The sequence below is a fragment of the Manihot esculenta genome, chromosome 4 (genome assembly GCF_001659605.2).
Source record: "Manihot esculenta cultivar AM560-2 chromosome 4, M.esculenta_v8, whole genome shotgun sequence".
NCBI classification, from domain to species: Eukaryota; Viridiplantae; Streptophyta; class Magnoliopsida; order Malpighiales; family Euphorbiaceae; genus Manihot; species Manihot esculenta.
Window position 1 is genome coordinate 9,266,627 of NC_035164.2, and position 25,560 is coordinate 9,292,186.

The window sequence follows — 25,560 nt, forward strand, 5'->3', positions numbered from 1 at the left end:
GGACCATCCAGACCATAGAGGATATGCTCAGAATGTGTGTGCTGGACTTTGGCGGTTCTTGGAGGCAGCATCTACCTTTGGTGGAGTTTGCCTACAATAACAGCCATCATGCTAGCATCGGGATGGCTCCATATGAAGCTTTATATGGAAGGAAGTGCAGATCACCTGTTTGCTGGGAAGAGGTTGGAGAAAAGGCCTTGGCAGGGCCTGAGCTAGTAGAGATTACCAGCAGGGTAGTACCCATAATCAGAGAAAGGATCAAGACTGCTGCAAGCAGACAAAAGAGCTATGCAGACGTCCGCAGAAGACAGTTAGAATTTCAGGAGGGGGATCTGGTATTGCTCAAGGTGTCTCCTATGAAAGGGGTGGTTCGCTTTGGGAAGAAAGGTAAACTAGCCCCACGATACATCGGACCCTTTGAAGTCTTGCAAAAGATTGGGAATGTGTCGTACAAGCTAGATTTACCTGCTTCAATGGGAAGAATCCATCCGGTTTTCCATGTTTCAATGTTGAGGAAGTTTGTGTCAGATCCGAGCAAGGTTCTTAGTGAGCCTGATGTGGAGGTCCAAGAGGATCTCACCTATGTTGAACAGCCAGTACGGATCATAGACACCCAGATCAGAAAGCTAAGAAACAAGGAAATTCCGATGGTGAAAGTCCTGTGGAACCACCACAATTTGGAGGAATGCACTTGGGAGACACGGGAGTCTATGCTCCAGCAGTACCCTCATCTCTTTTAAGGTTAGATCCCTATGTGTTTATGTGCTATGTATGTATGTTATGTTTTATGCCATGCTATGTGTGCTAGTTGAGGTACATTCGGGGACGAATGTTCTTAAGGGGGGAGAATGTAATACCCGGCTAGACTCCGGTATCAAAATTCCTACCGTCCGGTGGAATCTCGGATGTCGGAAGCCTCTAGTAGGGTAGAAACATGTTTTCATAAAATGTTTTAAGGTATTTCATGGTTTTAAGTAAAATGGAAATGAGTTTTTGCATTAAAACAACCTTGGAGGAAAACTCAGGTTCGGCCGCCGAACATGCATGCCTTCGGGAGCGCCTTTAGGCCCCCGAAAGCATAAGTGAGAAAAAGTCCAGGTTCGGCCGCCGAACATGGCATGCATGCGGAGGCACATTCGGCCCCCGAACGTGGCCTGGCCAGCCACTATAAAAGGGTCCCTTAGCCGAAAACGGGCGAGCTTTTCCCCATTTTCGGCCAAGGTGAGCTTTCCGCCGCCCCTCACCGATCTTTGATGTTTTTCCTCTAGATCTTTCAAGTTTTTCACTTGTTTTAACTTCGTTTTGAAGATTTGAGCTTTTGAGCAAAGTTTCGGAGCTTTGAGGTTCAAGAACTCGAATCTCTTCCAACTCCAAGTTTGGTCGCCTCTACTCTCGATCTTCAAGAGGTAAGAGTCGATCTCTAGCTTATGTTTTGTTTTAAGTAAGTTTTATGAAGTTCATGGGGGTAGAATGCATGTTTAGGTCATAGTTATGTTTATGGGTTTTTGGTGTGATTTTTGAACAATGTGAGTTGTTTGTGTGTTGTAGTTGGGATTTTTGATGGTTTGATGCCCCTAAGAACTTGTATGTTTGCTTGTGTATGTTTGGGAATGTTGTAGAATAGGTTTATGCATGATTGGATGAGTTTGGAGGCACAAATGCATAAGGGAGCTGAGTTTCTGCCATTCTGGGAAAAACCAGGTTCAGCAGCCGAAGGAACTTTCGGCCGCCGAACGTGCTTGTGGAGGCGGCTTTCGGCTGCCGAAGCTTGCCCCCGAAAGGAGACTTTCGTCTCTGTCTGGGACTTTCGGCCGCCGAAGGTGCCGCCGAACATGCATGAGTTTCGGCTCTGTCTGGGAGTTTCGGCCGCCGAAGGTGCCGCCGAACCTGCCTGACTTTCGGCTCTGGAGGTACTTTCGGCCGCCGAACCTGCCGCCGAAAGTGCCCTGTTCAGCCATTTCTTGCATGTTTTTCTATGATTATTCCTGTAATACCCGGCTAGACTTCGATACTGGAATTCCTACCGTCCGGTGGAATCTCGGATGTCGGAGACCTCTAGAAGGGTAAAAGCATGTTTTATAAAATGTTTTCATGAATTTTAATGTTTTAAGTATGAAATTAAATGAGTTTTTGCATGAAAAGTCCTTGGAGGAAAACCCAGGTTCTGCCGCCGAAAGTCAAGTTCGGCCGCCGAAAGTCAAGTTCGGCCGCCGAATATGCATGCGTTCTGGAGGCACGTTAGGCCCCCGAAAGCATGAGTGAGGGAAGTCCAGTTTCGGCCGAGGCACGTTAGGCCCCCGTAAGCATGAGTGAGGGAAGTCCAGGTTCGGCCGCCGAAACTCAAGTTCGGCCGCCGAACATGGCATGCATGCGGAAGCACTTTCGGCCCCCGAACGTGGCCTGGCCAGCCACCTATAAAAGGGTCACTTGGTCGAAATGGGCGAGCTTTCTCCCATTTTCGGCCACAGCTAGCTTCCGACCTCCCTCTTCCAAATCTAGTGTTCTTCCTTCAAATCCCCACCATTTTTCTTGAGTTTTAAGCTTGCATTGAAGGTTTTGAACTTTTGAAACAAGTTTTGGAGCTTTGGGAACTCAGGAGCTCATTTTCGTGGATCTCCAAGTTTAGGTCGTCTCCCTCTCGATCTTCAAGATGTAAGAGCTTATCTTAAGCTCCTTATGTGTTTTAAGTAAGATTTTATGAGTTCTTTGGGTAGAAATGCATGTTAGGTTATATGTTGAGTTATGGATTAATATTGATGTTTTGAACAATGTGTGTTGATTGTGTGTGTTTGAAGTGTTGTAGTTGGGGTATGTGATTGTTTGAGACCCCTAGGAACTTGTATGCATGTCCTAGTTGAGCTATATGCATGATTTGAGGTTTTGGGAGGCAAGAGGTTCATTTGAACCAAGTTTCTGCCCATTTGGGAGAAACCAGGTTCGGCAGCCGAAGGAACTTTCGGCCGCCGAACCCCCTTGTGGAGGCAGCATTCGGCTGCCGAAGCTTGCCCCCGAAAAGAGACTTTCGTCTATGTCTGGGACTTTCGGCCGCCGAAGGTGCCGCCGAAAGTGCCTGACTTTCGGCTCTGGAGGGACTTTCGGCCGCCGAACCTGCCGCCGAAAGTGCCCTGTTCAGCCATTTCTTGCATGTTTTTATGTGATGTTTTCATGATGTTTTAGGGGGTTTTTGGGGAGTATTTTTGAGTTATGTTCAAGTATGTTTGGTCCCTCATTTGAGTCCACCTGTGTAGGTTCGGACCCGAGGAACCGAGGACCCCAGCAGTGAGTCCAGCTGCTTCGGTGTTGTCAGAGTCTGCCAGAGGTGAGTGGAACTAAACTTAATCTTTTAAATTAAATGTTTTATCATGTTTCATGCATCATGATTATGCAATAGGATGATTGCATTAGTATTCACGGATATGCCGCATTGCATCGATTGTTGTTGATGTGGGTGAATGTTGGATGACCCAATTAGTCCATGACAGGAAGACCAAGACCCCATTCTACGGCCTGGCACGATTGTAAGGAAAGACCAGGACCCCATTCTACGGCCTGGCACGATTGTGGGACTCGAAGACCAGGAGCCCAGAGGAGGCCCTGGGATAATGGTAAGTAATGTATGTATGACAGGAAGACCAGGACCCCATGCTACGGCCTGGCACAATGTTAGCTTGGACTAATTGGTGACAAGTTCACCCAACCCTTATGTGAATTGTCTGTGTTATGATGCATTTCATAGAGCATAGTGTTAATGTGTTTTGATAGCTCTACTCACTGGGCTTTTAGCTCACCCCTCTCCCTTTACCCCCAGGCTTGCAGGTACAGTATAGTGCGGGAGTCCGGATAGAGTAAAGAAGTCATGCTTATGTAATAGCTAGCAATGGACATGATCAAATTGTAATGTAAAAGTACAGTATAGTTAGGTAATGAGGTTTATGGATGTTAGTGTGTGCTTCACCATAGATTGTTGTTATCCCTTTTATTACATGATCTTAGAGATTTTATGATGTTTATGTAAACCAACTCAACGTATGCTATGTCACCCTTTTGGGGGCACTGATGAGATCCCACAGAGGGATCAATGTTATGTTTATGTTATGCACAGGTTGAGTTTGGTTGATGAGTATGGAAAGAAAAGTTTTAATTTTTATGTATGTTGTTGATCATGTATGGGATTAAGCAGGTTCACAGGATGTATGTTAGGTTTGCTACGGGTCCCGGCGGCCTTAAATCGACCCGGATCCTAGCGCCGGTAGCGGTCTGATTTTCGGGTCGTTACAGAATGGTATCAGAGCCCTAGGTTCATAGGATCGGACCTAGAGTGTCGGGCTCATAGATGTTCTAGAAGGTCAAGCACAATAGGAAAGGTCATGTCCACTAGGATAGGATGTGGAGTCCTGTCTTGTATGATGATGTGAAATGCCATGACTTTATGCATGTGCATTAATGATATGAATTATATGTGATGTATGTGATGAGGGTTCATGTGTGCCCACATGAATCATATGATGCTAATGTTTGCTTGTTATGTGTTGCCTTTCAGAAAACAGAATGAGGGGAACTCGTCGATCAGCAAGATTGACTGGAGTGCCACCTGAGGATGAGGGCACGAGCGCCCGTCCTCCAGCATTGCCTAGGGCAATGTCTAGTAGGTCTAACAGAGAAAGAGCAGCAAGAGACCCTAGAAGGTCTTTGGATCTGGGTAAAAGCAGATCAGTCAGAGGAACAGTTCAGGGAGGAATGTCTGAGGGCATAGGGGATGATATGGATGTAGAATAGAGAAGGGATGGCAGTTTGGGAGTTAGCATGTCAGAGGAAGGTATGGGAGAGTCCCAAGGAGGCACTCAGGCCTCGGGATTTGTTCAGCCACCCCACTACCCACATTTCTCACAACATCCCGGGTATTCGATGGGAGGTACATCGGATTACCCTAGTTTCACCCCTTATCCCACACAGATGCCATACCCACCATACTACCCACCATACTCACAGTACCCAATGTATCCACCTCCACCCTACTATCCAAATCCAGCAAACCCTACCTCAGAAAATGTTGCACCATCCCCACCACCTACAGAACCAGCAGCCCCAGTTGTTCAGCCATCTAGACCTAGCTCAGCCAGTGGGAGCAAGATTAAGATGACTGACTACATGAAATTGGGTGCTCCTCAATATGAAAAAGGGGATGACCCATTTGTGTATCTTGAAAGGGTTAAAGTAATCACAGATGAGATTGGGGCTGATGACAGTAGAGCCATTCAGATGGCCGGGTTCACGCTTAAGTGCAAGAAGGCACGGGAGTGGTTCAAGAATTATGTGAACCCGAGAGTGGACAGCATGACTTGGGAAGAGTTTGCAAACGAGTTTGCAGGATGGGCTTTTCCCGATAGTTCAAGGGAGCTAAAGATGATAGAGTTTGAACAGTTGAGGCAGACGGAGGAAATGAGCATAGAAGAGTACACTGACAGATTTTTGGAGCTGTTGCCTTTTGCTGGGCAGAGTCTGGATACAGATTCGAAGAGGTCAAGGAGGTATGTCATGAAACTCCATTCCAGGTATTCCTCCTTGATTCAGTCAGTGGACAGGGAGAGCTTCCATGCCATAGTAGATATGGCCAAGAAAATGGAGGCTAGTGCCATCGTTCAGGGGACAGTTAAGCAGTCAGTGGCACAGTCTTCCGGTTCTAAAACTCCGGGTGGGGGAAGATTAGACCCCTCTACCCTGAGTGCAGCAGCTTCAGGCAGCAAGAGATGGGGTAAGCCCAAGGGTAAGAAGAACAAGTTCTGGAACAAAGTTAAGTCTAGTCTGGGATTTGGAAGTGGCTCAAGCTCTGGTGCGGATAGTACAGTTTGTGCGCGGTGTGGTAAGCCACACAAGGGAGTATGTCGGTTTGGGACAAACGCCTGTTTCAGATGTGGTCAGGAAGGGCATATGGCTCGAGATTGTCCAAGAGCAGTCCCGATGGCTCAGTCCCAGCAGACAGCTTCAGGCAGTGTAGCACAGCCAGCAGCTCCAGCCATGACTCAGGCCAGTGGCAGAGGCAGAGGAAGAGGGGCAGCCTCTTCTTCAGCGGGTTTCAGAGGTGAAGGTCCATCAGCTCCAGCACGGATCTTCACAATGACTCAGCAGGAGGCAGATGCATCTAACACCGTGGTGGCAGGTAACTTAATTATTGGTTGTTCAGATGTGTATGCCTTGATGGACCCTGGTGCATCTCATTCTTTTATTGCTCCGAGAGCCGTGGGGAGGTTAGGTTTGATGATCTCTGAGTTAGAGTGTCCCCTCTGGGTCAGTGGACCCAAGTGTGATCCATCTGTGGCAGAGTCAGTCTGCCAGTGTAGTCCTGTGTTTGTTGAGGGAAGATGCTTGTCCGCCGACCTAGTGGTTCTAGATTTGACAAATTTTGACGTCATTCTAGGGATGGACTGGTTATCTACCCATGGTGCTACCTTGGACTGCAGGGACAAGGTAGTCAGGTTCAGAGGTCAGGATGGGTCTGAGGTTGTCTTCAGAGGAGACAGGAGGGGTACACCTAGAGGTCTGATATCAGCTCTTCAGGCTCGTAGGTTGCTCAGGAGGGGATGTCAGGGGTATTTGGCTCATGTGAGAGAGCTTAGCAGTCAGGTCAGAGAGCCCGCCTCGGTGCCAGTGGTTAGAGAGTTCTTAGATGTGTTCCCAGACGAGCTGCCAGGTTTACCACCTGCTAAGGAGATAGAGTTCGAGATAGAACTGATGCCTGGAACCCGACCGATCTCTATCCCTCCCTACAGGATGGCGCCAGCAGAATTGAAAGAGTTGAAGGAGCAGTTGCAGGAGCTGGTAGACAAGGGCTTCATCCGACCGAGTACCTCACCCTGGGGTGCTCCGGTTTTGTTTGTGAGAAAGAAGGATGGATCCCTTAGACTTTGTATCGACTACAGGCAGTTGAACAAAGCCACTACCAAGAACAAGTACCCATTGCCAAGGATCGACGATCTATTCGACCAGCTAGCAGGAGCGGGTTGTTTCTCCAAAATAGATCTGAGGTCCGGGTACCATCAGTTGAGAATCAGGGAAGAGGACGTGCCAAAGACAGCTTTCAGGACCAGATATGGGCATTTTGAGTTCCTTGTGATGCCGTTCGGGTTAACTAACGCCCCTGCAGCATTCATGGATCTTATGAACAGAGTATTTAGCCAGTACCTGGATCACTTCGTTATTGTCTTCATTGATGATATCTTAGTGTATTCCAGGAATGCAGAGGAGCATGCCCATCATCTGCGGTTGGTCTTGCAGACCTTGAGGGAACATGGCTTGTATGCCAAGTTCTCTAAATGTGAGTTCTGGCTGAGGAGCATTTCGTTCTTGGGGCATGTAGTGTCAGAGAATGGGATTGAGGTGGACCCCAAGAAGACCGAAACTGTGGCTAACTGGCCTAGACCCACTTCAGTGACAGAGATCAGGAGTTTCTTGGGTTTGGCAGGTTACTACAGGAGGTTCGTTCAGGACTTCTCAAAAATAGCAGCTCCTCTGACCAGACTAACCAGGAAGAATCAGAAGTTTCTGTGGACCGATCAGTGCGAAGAGAGTTTTGAAGAGCTTAAGAAGAGGTTGACTTCAGCACCAGTTCTAGCTCTGCCATCTAGTGACGAGGACTTTACAGTCTTTTGTGATGCGTCCCGTGTGGGACTGGGTTGTGTGCTGATGCAGAATGAGAGGGTGATTGCTTATGCTTCTAGGCAGCTGAAGAAGCATGAGTTGAATTACCCCACACATGACCTTGAGATGGCAGCAGTAATCTTTGCACTCAAGATGTGGAGGCACTACCTCTATGGGGTAAAATGTGAGATCTTTACAGATCATAAGAGCCTGCAGTACATCCTGAGTCAAAGAGATTTGAATTTGAGACAGAGGAGATGGGTAGAGTTGCTGAGTGACTATGATTGCAAGATTCAGTACCATCCGGGTAAGGCGAATATCGTGGCAGACGCCCTAAGCCGGAAGTCACTAGGTAGTCTATCCCACATCATGGCAGAGAGGAGACCAGTGGTGAAGGAGTTCTACAAGCTTATTGAGGAAGGTCTACAGATGGAGTTGTCTGGTACAGGTGCCTTGGTGGCCCAGATGAGAGTAGCACCCGTGTTTCTGGAGCAGGTGGCTCAGAAACAGCATGAGGACCCGGAGTTAGTGAAGATTGCCAGGACTGTTCAGTCAGGCAATGATAGTGAGTTCAGATTCGACAGCAAGGGGATCCTCCGCTATGGGAGCAGACTATGTGTACCAGATGACATAGGGCTAAAAGGAGACATTATGAGGGAGGCTCATAATGCAAGATACAACATTCACCCCGGAGCCACCAAGATGTATCAAGATCTAAAGAAGGTTTATTGGTGGCCAGCTATGAAGAAAGAAGTGGCACAGTTTGTGTCCGCCTGCGAAGTATGTCAGAGGGTGAAGCTGGAACATCAGAAGCCGGCTGGAATGCTTAACCCGCTACCTATTCCAGAGTGGAAATGGGAGAATATAGCTATGGACTTCGTAGTGGGGTTACCGGCGGCGTCCAACAGAGTGGACTCCATATGGGTGATTGTGGACAGACTCACCAAATCTGCTCACTTCATTCCTGTCAGGAGTGGCTACTCTGTGGACAAGTTGGCGCAGGTATATGTAGATGAGATCGTCAGGCTGCATGGGATTCCTGTTTCGATAGTGTCAGATAGAGGGCCCCAGTTCACCTTCAGGTTTTGGCGGAGTCTGCAGAATGCCATGGGTACTAGGTTGGATTTCAGTACTGCCTTCCATCCCCAAACTGACGGACAGTCAGAGAGGACCATCCAGACCATAGAGGATATGCTAAGAATGTGTGTGCTGGACTTTGACGGTTCTTGGAGGCAGCATCTACCTTTGGTAGAGTTTGCCTACAATAACAGCCATCATACTAGCATCGGGATGGCTCCATATGAAGCTTTATATGGGAGGAAGTGCAGGTCACCTGTTTGCTGGGAGGAAGTTGGAGAGAAGGCCTTAGCAGGGCCTGAGCTAGTAGAGATCACCAGCAGGGTGGTACCCATAATCAGAGAGAGAATCAAGACTGCTGCAAGCAGACAGAAGAGTTATGCAGACATCCGCAGAAGACAGGTAGAGTTTCAGGAGGGGGATCTGGTATTGCTCAAGGTGTCTCCAATGAAAGGAGTGGTTCGCTTTGGGAAGAAAGGTAAACTACCCCCACGATACATCGGACCCTTCGAAGTCTTGCAAAAGATTGGGAATGTGTCGTACAAGCTGGATTTACCTGCTTCAATGGTAAGAATCCATCCAGTTTTCCATGTTTCAATGTTGAGAAAGTTTGTGTCAGATCCGAGCAAGGTTCTTAGTGAGCCTGATGTGGAGGTCCAAGAGGATCTCACCTATGTTGAACAGCCGGTACGGATCATAGACACCCAGATCAGAAAGTTAAGAAACAAGGAAATCCCGATGGTGAAGGTCCTGTGGAACCACCACAACTTGGAAGAATGCACTTGGGAGACACGGGAGTCTATGCTCCAGCAGTACCCTCATCTCTTTTAAGGTTAGATCTCTTTGTGTATGTTATGTGTATGCCATGCATGTGCTAGTTGAGGAACATTCGGGGACGAATGTTCTTAAGGGAGGGAGAATGTAATACCCGGCTAGACTTCGATACCGGAATTCCTACCGTCCGGTGGAATCTCGGATGTCGGAGACCTCTAGAAGGGTAAAAGCATGTTTTATAAAATGTTTTCATGAATTTTAATGTTTTAAGTATGAAATTAAATGAGTTTTTGCATGAAAAGTCCTTGGAGGAAAACCCAGGTTCGGCCGCCGAAAGTCAAGTTCGGCCGCCGAACATGCATGCGTTCTGGAGGCACGTTAGGCCCCCGAAAGCATGAGTGAGGGAAGTCCAGGTTCGGCCGCCGAAACTCAAGTTCGGCCGCCGAACATGGCATGCATGCGGAAGCACTTTCGGCCCCCGAACGTGGCCTGGCCAGCCACCTATAAAAGGGTCACTTGGTCGAAATGGGCGAGCTTTCTCCCATTTTCGGCCACAGCTAGCTTCCGACCTCCCTCTTCCAAATCTAGTGTTCTTCCTTCAAATCCCCACCATTTTTCTTGAGTTTTAAGCTTGCATTGAAGGTTTTGAACTTTTGAAACAAGTTTTGGAGCTTTGGGAACTCAGGAGCTCATTTTCGTGGATCTCCAAGTTTAGGTCGTCTCCCTCTCTATCTTCAAGAGGTAAGAGCTGATCTTAAGCTCCTTATGTGTTTTAAGTAAGATTTTATGAGTTCTTTGGGTAGAAATGCATGTTAGGTTATATGTTGAGTTATGGGTTAATATTGATGTTTTGAACAATGTGTGTTGATTGTGTGTGTTTGAAGTGTTGTAGTTGGGGTATGTGATTGTTTGAGACCCCTAGGAACTTGTATGCATGTCCTAGTTGAGCTATATGCATGATTTGAGGTTTTGGGAGGCAAGAGGTTCATTTGAACCAAGTTTCTGCCCATTTGCGAGAAACCAGGTTCGGCAGCCGAAGGAACTTTCGGCCGCCGAACCCCCTTGTGGAGGCAGCATTCGGCTGCCGAAGCTTGCCCCCGAAAAGAGACTTTCGTCTCTGTCTGGGACTTTCGGCCGCCGAAGGTGCCGCTGAAAGTGCCTGACTTTCGGCTCTGGAGGGACTTTCGGCCGCCGAACCTGCTGCCGAAAGTGCCCTGTTCAGCCATTTCTTGCATGTTTTTATGTGATGTTTTCATGATGTTTTAGGGGGTTTTTGGGGAGTATTTTTGAGTTATGTTCAAGTATGTTTGGTCCCTCATTTGAGTCCACCTGTGTAGGTTCGGACCCGAGGAACCGAGGACCCCAACAGTGAGTCCAGCTGCTTCGGTGTTGTCAGAGTCTGCCAGAGGTGAGTGGAACTAAACTTAATCTTTTAAATTAAATGTTTTATCATGTTTCATGCATCATGATTATGCAATAGGATGATTGCATTAGTATTCACAAATATGCCGCATTGCATCGATTGTTGTTGATGTGGGTGAATGTTGGATGACCCAATTAGTCCATGACAGGAAGACCAGGACCCCATTCTACGGCCTGGCACGATTGTAAGGAAAGACCAGGACCCCATTCTACGGCCTGGCACGATTGTGGGACTCGAAGACCAGGAGCCCAGAGGAGGCCCTGGGATAATGGTAAGTAATGTATGTATGACAGGAAGACCAGGACCCCATGCTACGGCCTGGCACAATGTTAGCTTGGACTAATTGGTGACAAGTTCACCCAACCCTTATGTGAATTGTCTGTGTTATGATGCATTTCATAGAGCATAGTGTTAATGTGTTTTGATAGCTCTACTCACTGGGCTTTTAGCTCACCCCTCTCCCTTTACCCCCAGGCTTGCAGGTACAGTATAGTGCGGGAGTCCGGATAGAGTAAAGAAGTCATGCTTATGTAATAGCTAGCAATGGACATGATCAAATTGTAATGTAAAAGTACAGTATAGTTAGGTAATGAGGTTTATGGATGTTAGTGTGTGCTTCACCATAGATTGTTGTTATCCCTTTTATTACATGATCTTAGAGATTTTATGATGTTTATGTAAACCAACTCAACGTATGCTATGTCACCCTTTTGGGGGCACTGATGAGATCCCACAGAGGGATCAATGTTATGTTTATGTTATGCACAGGTTGAGTTTGGTTGATGAGTATGGAAAGAAAAGTTTTAATTTTTATGTATGTTGTTGATCATGTATGGGATTAAGCAGGTTCACAGGATGTATGTTAGGCTTGCTACGGGTCCCGGCGGCCTTAAGTCGACCCGGATCCTAGCGCCGGTAGCGGTCCGATTTTCGGATCGTTACAATTCCAGGATGTTTTAGGGGGTTTTTGGGGAATAGTTTAGAGTTATATCCATGTATGTTTGGTCCCTCATTTGAGTCCACCTGTGTAGGTTCGGACCCGAGGAACCGAGGACCCCAGCAGTGAGTCTGTTGCCCTAGTGTCTGGTCAGAGCTATCCAGAGGTGAGTGGAATAACCTACTATGTTTTAAAGCAAATAATGTACTTTTTAGCATGTTTCATGCATCATGAATGCCATGTGATGAATTAGGTTGCTTGCATTAGAATTCACGAATATGTTGCATTGCATATGTTAAATGTTGATGTGGATGAATGTTGGATGATCCATAGCCCTCGATCTATGATATGACGATGTGATATGTACGGTATGGAATGTAAGACCAGTGGGACCCATTCTACGTTCGCTGGCACTATGTAAGAGAAAGACCAGGACCCATTCTACGTTCTGGCACAGTTGGACACTGTTATGTTATGATATGTAAGGGAAAGACCAGGACCCATTCTACGTTCTGGCACAGTTGGACTATGTAGAGGGCTATTGGTGACAAGTTCATCCTTGATGTGATGCATTTCATGATCCATATGATTTAAATGTTTTTATTATTCTGCTCACTGGGCTCTAGTAGCTCACCCCTCTCCCATTTCCCCAGGATTACAGGTACAGGGTAGACCAGGAGGTTTACAAGAGTAATGAAGTATGGTTTATGTAATAGATAGTGTGGACATGATAAATGTATTAATGTTATGTAAAAGTACAGTTTCAGTCATGTAATGATATTGAGGATTAGATATTGTGCTTGACATTGTGTATGAGGTATCCCTTTTATTACATGATCAAAAGAAAAATATTTTATAATGTTCAAGAAAGCCAACTCATCTCATGTTGTATCGCCCGTTGGGGCATTGATGAGATCCCACAGAGGGATCACGATTATGATTATGACTATGTACATGTATGTTCAGGTTGAGTTGGATGTTTGAAGGAAAAGTTTTAAATTTTTATGCATGTTGTTGATCATGTATGGGATTATACAGGTTTACAGGTTATATGTCAGGCTTGCTACGGGTCCCGGCGGCCTTAAGCCGATCTGGATCCTAGCGCCGGTAGCGGTCCGATTTTCGGGTTGTTACAAAAGATATCGTTAAAAAGAGTACTGATAATTGTATCCCTACATACCTTATTAGAATAGGCCCAGATGTCATGCAATTTTGGATCAACAGCAGGTACAGGTCTTAATTCTGTGAGTGCTGAAGCAACACCATACATGTCAAGTATTGAAAAAATTCTCTCTTACTATCTTTTAAAATTCTGACCCGAAAAAATTTCAATCTTCGAGATGTTAGAAAAAGGTTTGGCGTATGAAACAGCAGGCAAAAGAGGCCCACCATTTACAATAGCAGAAAGCGCAGCGGCAGGAAGCACAGTAAAAGCAGAGTCAGTGATAATGTCATTGGAAGCAGGCTATGCAGAAGCAGAGGCAACATTTGGTTCCATTTGTTTAAAGTTTCTTAAATTCTTAAGATTGTTAGAAAAATAGGATAAAATAATAAAACATGAGTCGTGTTGGACAATGTCCTTAAGGATTAATTTTGTAATCCCTTAGGATTAAACAGGTTCTTCTGAAATTTAATTTTCAAAATCAGAACAATAAGGATTTATCTCTAATTTATAAACCAGCAGAAAATATAGAGAAGAGAAAGAATAAAGTAGAAAAATGGAATTGCTTTTCTTTGTAAAGATGAAGGCTATTTATAGTGAAAAAATGGCCGTTGTAAGTAGTTATAAAAATCTTAAGATAATATAATAAAATCACAATGGTCAAATTTAATATTAGATTTAAATATCAAACCTACAACGGTAAAAAAATCTCACAAATAAAATCTTCAACGACCATAAAATTTTCAACGACCATAAAATATTTAACGACCACAAAATCTTTTGAAATTTAAATTAATTTTACAACAGGTATTGGATGTCTGATTATATTATTTTTTATGGATATAGAGATTGAATTAGAACAAATTTTTATAGCTGTTCACTAATATATTTATTTTAGAGAGCTTTAAGGATATGAAACAATGGGATTTTAAGGCTTTGTAGCAAGGTGGTAGGACTATAGATGAGTGTGCAACTGTGTTTCCTAGATTAAGCTAATATACCCCGACAGCTATTGCTATAGAGGCTATGAAAGTCGAGTGATTTCTAAAGAGTCAAAAGTTCTAGATGCATGACAATACATTATATATCCACCTCCATTATAGTCCTATCACCTTGTTGTAAAGCTTCAAAAGCCCACTATTTTATATCTCTAAAGATCTCTAGAATAAATCTGTTAGTAAACAACTTTGAAAATTGGCCCCAAGTCAATCCCTCTATCCATGGAAAAACATAATCGGACATCCACTACCTCAATACCGGTCCCATAATATGATGCACACATTTTATCACTGTATATCATATTGTTGCATTTTTATACCAGCCTATTTGACCATACCCAAAAACTTATATGCAGCACCATTGTCATCATATCTCTGAGTCACTAATTTCTTAAATGCAATAACTTGCTTATAGGACTCCTGTGGTGCTAGATGTCGCTGAAATATTATTACAGTTTGTTGTAATCTCTATAAAGCAGCCACCATGGAATTTACAGAATTTTGTGCCATCTATGAGAATGGACGTTCCTTAGACCGAGCTACTCTAAGTCATCTACTCTGTCATATGGGGGTCGACCCCTCATATGATACAAATGCTTAATCTTGAGCCTCCAGTGAATTAATATAGGAGGCCATCTACTTCAATGCATCCTTCTATAAATGCATCACGTTAATTCCAATATAATATAATATGAAGGGAACAAAATAAAGGGAATATACATATATATAAGACCGATAATATAAAGAAGACACCATGCTCAAACTAAAAATGAGTGAGAGAATCAAAGACAAACAAGAGTCTTATACTTTATAGGTGATTGATCATAAGTATTGTTTCTATGAATCTAAAACCTAGCTCTTATACTAACTTTATCATGATTCAATTATGGGTTGAACTTACACTAGGACTTAGGTTGACTTAAAGCCCCAAAGCTTGTAGTTAGTCTATTATTTGTTAATCCATAACTAAAACCCAATAGAAAAGCCCAAATTCAAGAAAACAAATAGACAAAATTCCACAGTAAAGTAGATATACCAAAAGAGGAGAAAACGCATCCGATGTTCAAAGAAATAAAATCCATACATGAAGAGCCTAGCTTATTCTCACAATCCACAATATAATCAAAATAGTCAATACAATATTCATTTACACAACAGGGAGCCCAACGCATAAAAAAAAGGGATAATTACTATCGTACCCCTATAGTTTACCCTAACTAATTAAAATACACTTGTAGTTTTATATTTACATTAAAATATTCTTATATTTTTATTCTGTCAACTGAAAAGGACATTTGTTAATTTTTATCCATTTTACCGTTAGTCTATTAGTCAAAATTGAAAAAATTTTTGATATTGAGTCATGTAGTTTGTCCTAACTAACTAGAATGCCCCTTAGTTTTAGAAATATATTAAAATGTCCTTATATTTTTTTTATTCACTAAAAAATGTATTTGTTAGTTTCTATCATTTTTTTCATTAGTCTATTGGTCAAAATTGAAGAATTGTTTTGTATGTCCAAATTGACATCCTATTAAATAAAACTCATCACTCACCCACTCCTCACCAGTCTCGTAAGTTAGTTCGCGATTGTTCACACTATCGATACTCTATTGTTGGTTGTAAATGTCTAATTTTTGAGAGAAATGTATAAAGAAATATGAGAGAATATAAAGACATATCAAAAGGGGTACATGGTGAGTTTTATTTGATGAGTAGAGTAATTGGTGGTAAAAACACTTTTAAAAATAAGTCCAACTAAGCCTAATTCAGGCCCTATACTTTTATTCAAGGGCCAAATAAGTTTGGACTTAATATAATATTTTTTTAAATAAAAAATATTATTTTTTAATTTGAAATCAGTATTTTAATTAATATAAAAAAATTTAAAAAACACATACTTATAGTAAAAAATTTTAAAAATTAGAAAAATGATATTTTATTAATAAAAATATCAAAAAATAATATTTTATTATTAAAAAATTATATTATTTTATGTTTAGATTTATTTTACCTTTAAGTAAAAATATATGGGCTTAATTAGCAAAAAAAATAAAAATCGGGCCTATACAGCCCTTAAGTAAAAGTACAAAAATTTTATTGGACTTATATCCAAAATAAACTAACAATAAAAATAGATAAAAATGAATAAGTATAATTTTTAGTTAACACGATAAAAACATAAGGGCATTTTAATGTAATTCTAAAATTAAAAGAGCATTTTAATTATTTAGGACAAATTTAATGGTAAAAGTCGATAAAAATTAATGGATGTCGTTTTTAATTGACAGAATAAAAATATTATAAGAGCATTTTAATATAATTCCAAAATATAGGGGCATTTTAATTAATTAGGGCAAACTATAGAAGCACGACAGTATTTATCCTAAAAAAAATTCAATACCACAGTACATATTAGTTAGATAGAATATTTCTTAATTTATAAAGAATAAATTATATAGCAACTATAAAGTTCTAGAGTCAAAATTTAAGAATATCAAGAAAAATAAAAATACAAATAACCTTGCAAGAAAATTTGCTGGTCAATTTCTCATGGACATCCACCTAACATATGATATCCGGAGAAAATAATCAACTGAACCCATTTTCTCTTAGTTTCGAATGTGGGGGATAGTGAGCTTAGCTCTAGCTAATCTACCTCCACTTTTCATAGTCATAAGAACTGAGCTCCAAGTGAAATTAATTCAAGTCAATCTGTTTGTCCAAATCATATCTACTTGTACTATGTATATTCTTACGCACTCAGTTTCAAATTATTTAAGGCGTCACTTATAAATATTGTGATTCATGGCCTAGTAGTCTTGCGGGGAAAAAAATTATTGATTCAAATTATCTATATAAAAACATCATAAGGTTATAAAAAATAATTCATAAATAAAGAAATAAAGAGTGAAAGACATCCTAAATTTGTATCATAATTTCGGCAAAATTTCCTATATGCTTATAACCTAACCTCCTTGCAAAAAAAATATAATTCATATACCTCAATAAGGTTAAAGGCCTCAGACCCATAATACAATAATATATTATTCTTATAGGATTGCTACCTCCATATGAAGAATAGATTTGTTTATTAATGAACGATCAGTTTACAAGAGTTATATAACTAAGAGTCCTACAATAGAATGACTAAAGATATTAGCAGAATACAAATGGTAAAATATAGATAAGACAGCTAATACAGTTACAGTTTAGTCTTATCCTCAATACGCCCCCGCAAGATGGAGGATCCATTTGAGACTCCAATCTTGGATCGAAACTTAACAAATGCAGGTCTGCCAAGAGGCTTAGTCAACATGTCTGCAATCTGATCTTTGTTACTGATGTGTAACACACGTAGCTAACCAGCGGCTTGTCGCTCTCGTACAAAATGATAATCTAAAGCCAAGTGCTTCATTTTTGTATGATAGAGTGGATTCGAACAGAAATATGTAGCACCTATATTATCACAATATAGTGTTGGCACAGAAGAAATAGGCATACCAAGATCAGATAACAAATTTTGCACCCAAATTACTTCAGCTGCCGCGTTTGCCAAAGCTTTATATTCTGCTTCTGTCGACGATCGTGACACTGTTTTTTGTCGAGCAGACTTCCAAGAAATAATGTTCGAACCAAGATACAATACATAAGCTGTTGTGGATCGTCCCTTATCCAAAACTCCTCCCCAATCAGAATCAGAGAAAGCAGACAAAACATGCTTGGATTGCCGATTAAGATAAAGACCATAATGAATGGTACCTTTTAGATATCGCAATACTCGCTTCATGCTTGAAGATGCAGCTGAGTTGGAGCATGCATGAATTGAGATAATCGGTTTACTACAAAAGAAACATCTGGTCTAGTAATGGCCAAGTATTGTAGAGAACCTACAAGTTGACGATATGAAGTAGCATCAACAGAAGAAGACCCATCATCTAAAATTAATTTCTCACTAGTAGACATAGGTGTATGAACTTCTTTAGCTCCTGTCATATTAAATTTGACTAACAAATCAGAGATATGACGATGCTGAGATAAAAAGAGACCATGTGGTGTGGAAATAACTTCAACACCTAAAAAATGATGAAGCTGCCCCAAGTCTGTGATTGAAAACCGAATGGACAACCGTTGCACACAATGATTCAAAAATTCTGTATGGTTGCCCGTCAAGACAATGTCATCAACATAAATAAGAAAGTAAGCAATAATTCCCTTGGAATTGTAAACAAATAAGGATGCATCTGCCATTGATTTTCGAAAACCAAGAGAAAGTAAAAAGGAGGAGAGCTCATTATACCATGCCCGTGGCGCTTGTTTGAGTCCATAGAGTGACTTCTTCAACTTGCAAACATAATCTGGAAATTCTTTATGAACATATCCTAGTGGTTGAACCATATAGACATATTCATAAAGTGTGCCATGTAAAAAGGCATTATTGACATCCAACTGCCTTAGAGACCAACCATGAGTAATTGCAATGCTCAAAACAACCCGAATTGTTACAGGTTTAGTCATTGGACTGAAAGTTTCAAAATAGTCTCTTCCTGGTTCCTGCAAAAAACCCTTCGCAACCAATCGGGCCTTATACTTATCGATAGACCCATCTGGCTTTCTCTTGACTCGAAAAACCCATTTACATGCAATGGGCATGTGGGTAGATTTAGAAACCAGTTCCCAAGTACCATTACGAAGCAAAGCACTGTATTCTAAGTCCATTGCTTGTCTCCACTTCTGATCTTTCAATGCTTGCTTAACTGTATGTGGTTCAATTGCTTCTTGCAGTGGATATTTAGTAACAATATGAACGAAAGCATCATTGTAATACCTGGTATTCAGCTTGCGAACCCGTTGCGTTCTTTGTGCAGCAGCTGGTTGAGAATCGGAAACAATTAGAGCAGTATCTGGGACAATAGCAGCTGAAGTAGATACAACAGCCCGTTCTGTTGGTACAGTGTCTGTTGGTGTGCCAACTTGCTCATGCATAGATTGTTGAGCAGATTCAGATTGAGAAAAAATAGGAGCAGCCGGAATGAAATCAGGAGACAAAAGAGCAGTTGACGGAGCTGGAACCATAGAGGACGAACCAGTTTGTAAAATTGAACCAGTCTGTGGATAAGTAGTTGCCGAATCATGAGGTGATAATGTTTCTTGTCGCACCGTACCTACACAAGGGAGATTTCGAAACAAAGAAGAATATTGATGATAGTTATTACAATCTTTGAACGGAAAACTATGAGAGACGAATTTAACATGACGGGAAATATATAGACGATTAGAGACTAAATCAAGACACTTATAAGCTGATTGGGTAGGAGAATATCCTAAAAATAAACATGGAACAGATCGAGACTGAAGTTTTGAAGAATTGTAGGGACGGAGCCATGGGAAACATAAACATCCAAAAGGCTGAAGTCGCTGAATATTATGAGACTTGCCAAAAAGTTTCGAATATGGTGTTTGAAAAGCGAGAACTGATGAGGGAAGCCTATTGATAAGATAAACAGCCACCTGAAATGCATAAGACCAAAAAGTAAGAGGCAAAGAAGCATAATTTAACAGAGATAAAGCAGTTTCGACGATATATCGATGACGTCTTTCAGCGGTACCATTATGTTCGGGAGTGTGAGGTGGTGTTGTATAATGGGAAATTCCAGAATTAAGAAAATGAGATTTTAGCTTTTGATATTCACCACCATTATCCGAAAACACAGAAATTATTTTTGTTCGAAAATAATTCTCAACTAACTTTTGGAATCCTATAAACAAATCATGTGTTTCTGATTTTTTCTTCATGGGATAAATCCATATATATTTGGTAAAGTGATCTATGAAAGTGACATAATAAGAAAAACCATCAACAGATGTAGTTGTTGGCCCCCAAACATCAGTATAGATAAGTTGCAACGGCTGAGTACTACGAAATGAATTTTCATAAAAAGGCAATTTATGACTTTTACTCATAGAACAAGCATTACAGTGAAACGATGAAACAAACTTTAACAATGACTTAAGACCATAACTTTTAAGAGCTAAAGACAAAACTTTATTCGACGGATGACCAAGCTTGTGATGCCAAGCAGAAAGCATCGACAAAGATGTTGTAGCATTCAACTGAGGTACAGACAGCAAAGAGGAAGGAGAAACAGACAGCTTTGGAAATGGAGCATAATAAATATCATCAATGTTCTTGCCTCGGAGTAGGAACGCCCCCGTGCGCAGATCCTTCACAACAAAATAAAAAGGGAAAAATTCTACAGAAACATTATTAGCTCGACATAATTTTGCAATAGATATCAGATTCTTACGTAAATGAGGCACACACAACACATGAGGGAGATGTAACGATTTGGATGGTGTAGAAATATTAGCAAAACCAGTATGAGAAATAGACAAGCTTTTACCATCACCCAAGAAAACCTCATCTGGACCACCATAATCGGAATATCCCTGCAGCATATTAGGATTAGAAACAACATGATGGGAGGCTCCACTGTCAAATAACCAAGGCTGAGAAGTCGAAGCAGACATCGCAGAAGTAGCATTTACTGCTAGTGTAGAAGCAGTAGCTGTAGATGTTTCAGTTCGAATAGACATGTTATTGTCTTTCAGAAATTTTGCAAGTTTGCGACACTCAGCTGTAGTATGTCTAGTAAACTCACAAAATTAACAAACTACATCAGGCCGATAATTGTTTCGACCACTACGTCCACCTCGTCCACCTCGTCCACGACGAGAAGTGGAAGTCTGATTGTAGCGATTGGACTAATTATAGCCACTGTTTTGAACCTTACTATCAGACCTCTGTGTATAATTCACAGTAGCAATCGCAGGAATAGCTGCCTGTTCTTTTTCTTTGAATTCTCTCTCAAAATCAGTCAGCTTTTCAAATAAGTCATTAAAAGAAATCGCAGATTCTCGTACCTTTATAGCAGCAACAATAGGTTTATATTCATCACCTAACTGGGCAATAATATGGACAATTAAATCTTCATCACAAATTGGATTTTGTGTAAGAGCCAACTCATCAGCAATAGCTCGCATCTCATTGAGATAAGTCGCAACAGCCTTGTTGCCTTTAGAGTTTTTCGCCAATCTCGTTTTAAGAGAAAGAATTCTGGAACGTGATGCATTAGCATAACTTTGATTCAAGCGATCCCATGCTTCTTTCGCTGAACCAACAGATGAGATTAATGGTTGAATAGCTTCTGAACAACTACCTAAAAGGGCACTAACAAGCATATGGTCTTGTCGAAACCAAGTTGCATAGGCCGGATTTGGAGTTTTCTCTTTGTCATTGAGAAATTGCGATGGTGCCGGTTGCAAACCATCAAGGAATCCCATCAAATCAAGTCCAAGCAGAGTGGATTGAACCTGCTTCCTCCAAACAGGGAAATTATCTTGCGTCAATCGAATAGGAAAATGCGTAGGTGCATTGATCTGGACTACTGCAGTCGAAGCAGAAGCAGCCATATCAAAAAAACGAAGATAGGAAGAATAAATCAATTTAAAACTCGTAAGAGTGCTTTTATGGCTCTAATACCATATTAAGAATAGATTTGTTTATTAATGAATGATCAGTTTACAAGAGTTATATAACTAAGAGTCCTACAATAAAATGACTAAAGATAGGTATTAGCATAATACAAATGGTAAAATATAGATAAGATAGCTAATACAGTTACAGTTTAGTCTTATCCTCAATACTCCATTCTACAACAAGTTATTAATTTTAGTTTAAACACTTAAAACTCTCTATAATTTTATAAATATCATATACATTCTAAAAATTCTACAAATATTTCTTAGAGTTCTTAATTTTAATATCTTAATATAATAATTAATTTTATTCGATTATAGTCATCAAAAACTATTTAATAATGCATCAAGCTAAATATTAATATTATGATAAGATAATAATTTTGAACTAAGACTCACCGATGCCAATTTTAACACATGAATCATATCTAAAGCATTTGAAATAGTGGAAATGGCTAATATTGACCTTTTTGGAGGTCAATCTTTGAGCACACGTGTTTGTACTAAAAGTGTAATTTTGAGCTCTAATTGAATTTTTTTTCAAATGAAAGTACTTATGAAACTCATCCTAGCACAAATAAAAATATTCTTTTATTTTATTAAAAACACAACTCTAAGAATGCGAAACCTCACCGCCAAGTTTATGAGTTTTTAAAAATTTTCAGTGTCAAAAAATTATAAAATTAGTGCCGATGTAAATTCTCAACAAGTATATCATGTTAATAACTTATCATGTTAATAACTTTATATTTTTGATAGGACGTTTAGTTTGGGAGAAATTTTATATTAAAAGTAAAAGAATTAAAAATATTAGATATTTGATTTGTGCAAACTAGGTGATGACAACGATTGGCAAGATTGGTATTTATGCAAAGCCAGTGTGAGGAGAGGAGTTTAAAGAACTTAACCTTTTCAGAAATCACGATTACGGGAACGAGAAATGGTTGGAAAGCTGAGAGGAGGAAGAAGGAAAAGAAAAATAAAAAGAAAGAAAGAATGAGGAAGGGTGACGTGTATGGAAGAAAAAAGAAAGGGGCTGGTTCAGCTTAACTGGTTTGATTTTACCAGTTTGAGTTATTTATTTACTTAAATCAAAATTTTCTTTTTGCTCTGGCTTAGAATCGTAAGTAAATTCAAAAAAATTTGTAAAAATTTATGAAAATATGATAAAAAAAAACTTAGAATATAAAAATAATTTGTAATAAATTATTTAAATTATATATAATAAAATTTAAAATTTCAAAACTAAAAATCTAAAAAATTTTTTAAAAATTACATTTAATAATAAAATAAAATAAAAATTTGGAACGTTAAGACAACTACTATTCACTTTTTATTATTATCTAGTTTCAATGTCTTCTTCTAGTAAATAATATTTATTCCATATAAAACTTCCTCTTTTTCCTTTTTTTTTTTTTTTTCACTCAGATTAATATTACTCTCAGCCGTTCTCTCACTTTTCAAAAGAAACGTGTGCTTGTAATTTGTATTTTAGGGGTTTATATAAATGCGATTTTTATTCTGCCTAATGAAACCTAATTACTTTTGAATTTTTAAATTATTTGTTCAACTATGATTATTTCCATGTCTAACCTTAATTATTTAGATTTAATTGGTGTCATGTGGGACCAACATTTTAATATTAAAAATTTCATATAGCACACTTTTCCTAAAGTCAATTTAAAATTTGGCTTTTATATAAAATTTAAAATTTTGAATTAGAATGTAAAAAATAAAACCTTTGAGTTTTTGGTTCCATTAGACATAATAATGCCACATAAGCTAACCATTTCCCTATATTAATTTGTAGTCAGCCCGAGCTAAATCTAGAATTAAACTGATCAAACGATTATAGTTCATGAATCCAGAAATAATCACCTAATAAGTGGTCGGTTATAAGCCTCTCTTAGCTGAAGCTGGATCATAATCGATCAATTAGAATCACAAGTTATGAATCTAAACCGGCTTAATTCAAGAATTTTTTTTTATATATATATTTGAGAAAATTTAATCAGTTTTTAACTATAAAAATAAATAAATGATGTATTATAATAAATGCTAATATTATTATAAATTATAATTATTTTCAGCTCAAATTATTTTGAATCAAAATCAATTTAAACTATAAAAAAGGTATTATATCGAATGATTTCGATCTGAAACCGTACCGAAATCAGCCTCTTACGAAATGAACTTCACCATTTCAAAATCCATCTTTCTCGGCGCATCAATGTATGGATGCACTCACTAACACCTTCTTCCCTCACCAATGGCTACCGTACGTCTCTCGAGATGAGTCTGATATACCTGATCTCCGATTACTAGTGTTTTGTAGCCAAGAGGGAGCCTTTTTGCATGAACTATTGGTAGAGAACAAGGGTACAATAGAAAGAGAATATGGGAGAGGAGAGAGAAGGCCAACTTAATTTAATTTCTTTTAATTAAAAATATTTTCTTGACAAGTAGAGAGAAATACATACATATATATATAAAGTTGTGTTATTTAAATTAAAAATCATAAGTTCTGTATTAGAAATTAAAGTTTAAGTTTTAATTGTTATGTATCTCGAAGTTTAAGCACCATTTATATAATTTATCCAAAATATTTTATTTGGGTTTACGTTGAACTTAATTAAAATTTATTTTCAGTTATTTAAATCCATTCCAAATTGAATTAACTATTTAAATATACTCATATCTGTTTAACTTTATATCTTTTAATTAATAATCTATTTAAAATATATTTTTTGTGATAATATTGATAATTTTATAAAGCATATTTAAATTACAGTACACAAATATTATTATGAAAATATATTTGTATATTTAATTAATTATTTATACAAGTAAATATGTATCTAAAGAAAAATAAAATAAAATTCAATTGGAAGCTTATACAGATATTATTTACTAAAATTAAATTATATTTATCTAAGTTCGACCAAATAAATAAAATTCAATTAAATTTAACTACCCATAAATGCCCAACTCGTTACCTTGCCGGTTTGGGAACCAAATGAATTTGCATATTAAAAGAAGTGATGGCTTGAAAAAGTGACAACGTGTTATACATTAATGAAAAACTACTATTTAGTCTGTAATTTATATATCTATATTTTTTTTTTGAAATTCTGTAATTTAATATTAACTTCAGTTATTTAAAAAAAAAAAATGGTTAATCCTTATATTTTAAACCATTGTCTATTTAGTCTCTATATTAGCAAACCTTTAACTATATAGGTTTATTTACTCTCCATTTATTTGAGTTGTTACTAAATATATGGAATAACTAAAAGGCCATTAATGCAGCAATTGCAAAATACAACTATTTAATTCTTACAATTGTAAAATATATAACTAATTAATCTGTATAATTTTATAATCATAACAATTTAATATAATTTTAAAAACACAACTATTTAGTCTTATACTTAAAAAAAAAAATAATAATAAAGCTGACATATGTGCTAGTGTTGAGATCTCTTCGAGATTGTGCATCGTTGACGGGTCAGCATCGGTTACAAAGTGCATGTGAATAAAATTTATATAAAACTAAAGATTTTATCAAAATTATTAGTCATATTCAAATTTGATGTGTAATTTTAACTCTATTAAATAGTTAACTGTTTTTTTTTTTCAAATGAAAATTTAGAAATTAAAAGAGTAAATGTCTCTTAGATTTACTCATATGCACTTACCACTACATTAAGGTTACTATTAAATTAAGATTAAATATGTAATTTATTCGTATGCACTTATTACCAACATATTTTTTAGTATAGTTAACTCTTAAAAAATAAATGGTTAAGATACTTTTAAAAATATGATTAAAAAATTAATTTTACTGCACTAAATTTTGGTCCATTATTAGTCTCGCATAGCATTTTGTTATAATTTATATTTTCGTCTTAAAAATTTGTCTCCATTAGTCTTTACAATATTAATTCTTGTAATTAATGAGAGAATTAAACAGTAGATGATTGTTAAAAACAGCCAAGAATTAATTAATATATTT

At 39.0% G+C, this 25,560-nt stretch overlaps 1 non-coding gene across 1 annotated transcript; it reads right to left on the reverse strand.

Moving 5' to 3' along the window:
* Window positions 1-20,878: 20,878 nt before the first annotated feature.
* On the reverse strand, window positions 20,879-21,011 carry LOC122723597. Its single transcript, XR_006350584.1, has one exon. It is a non-coding gene; the product is annotated as a small nucleolar RNA Z247 (small nucleolar RNA).
* Between the last annotated feature and the right edge of the window lie 4,549 nt (window positions 21,012-25,560).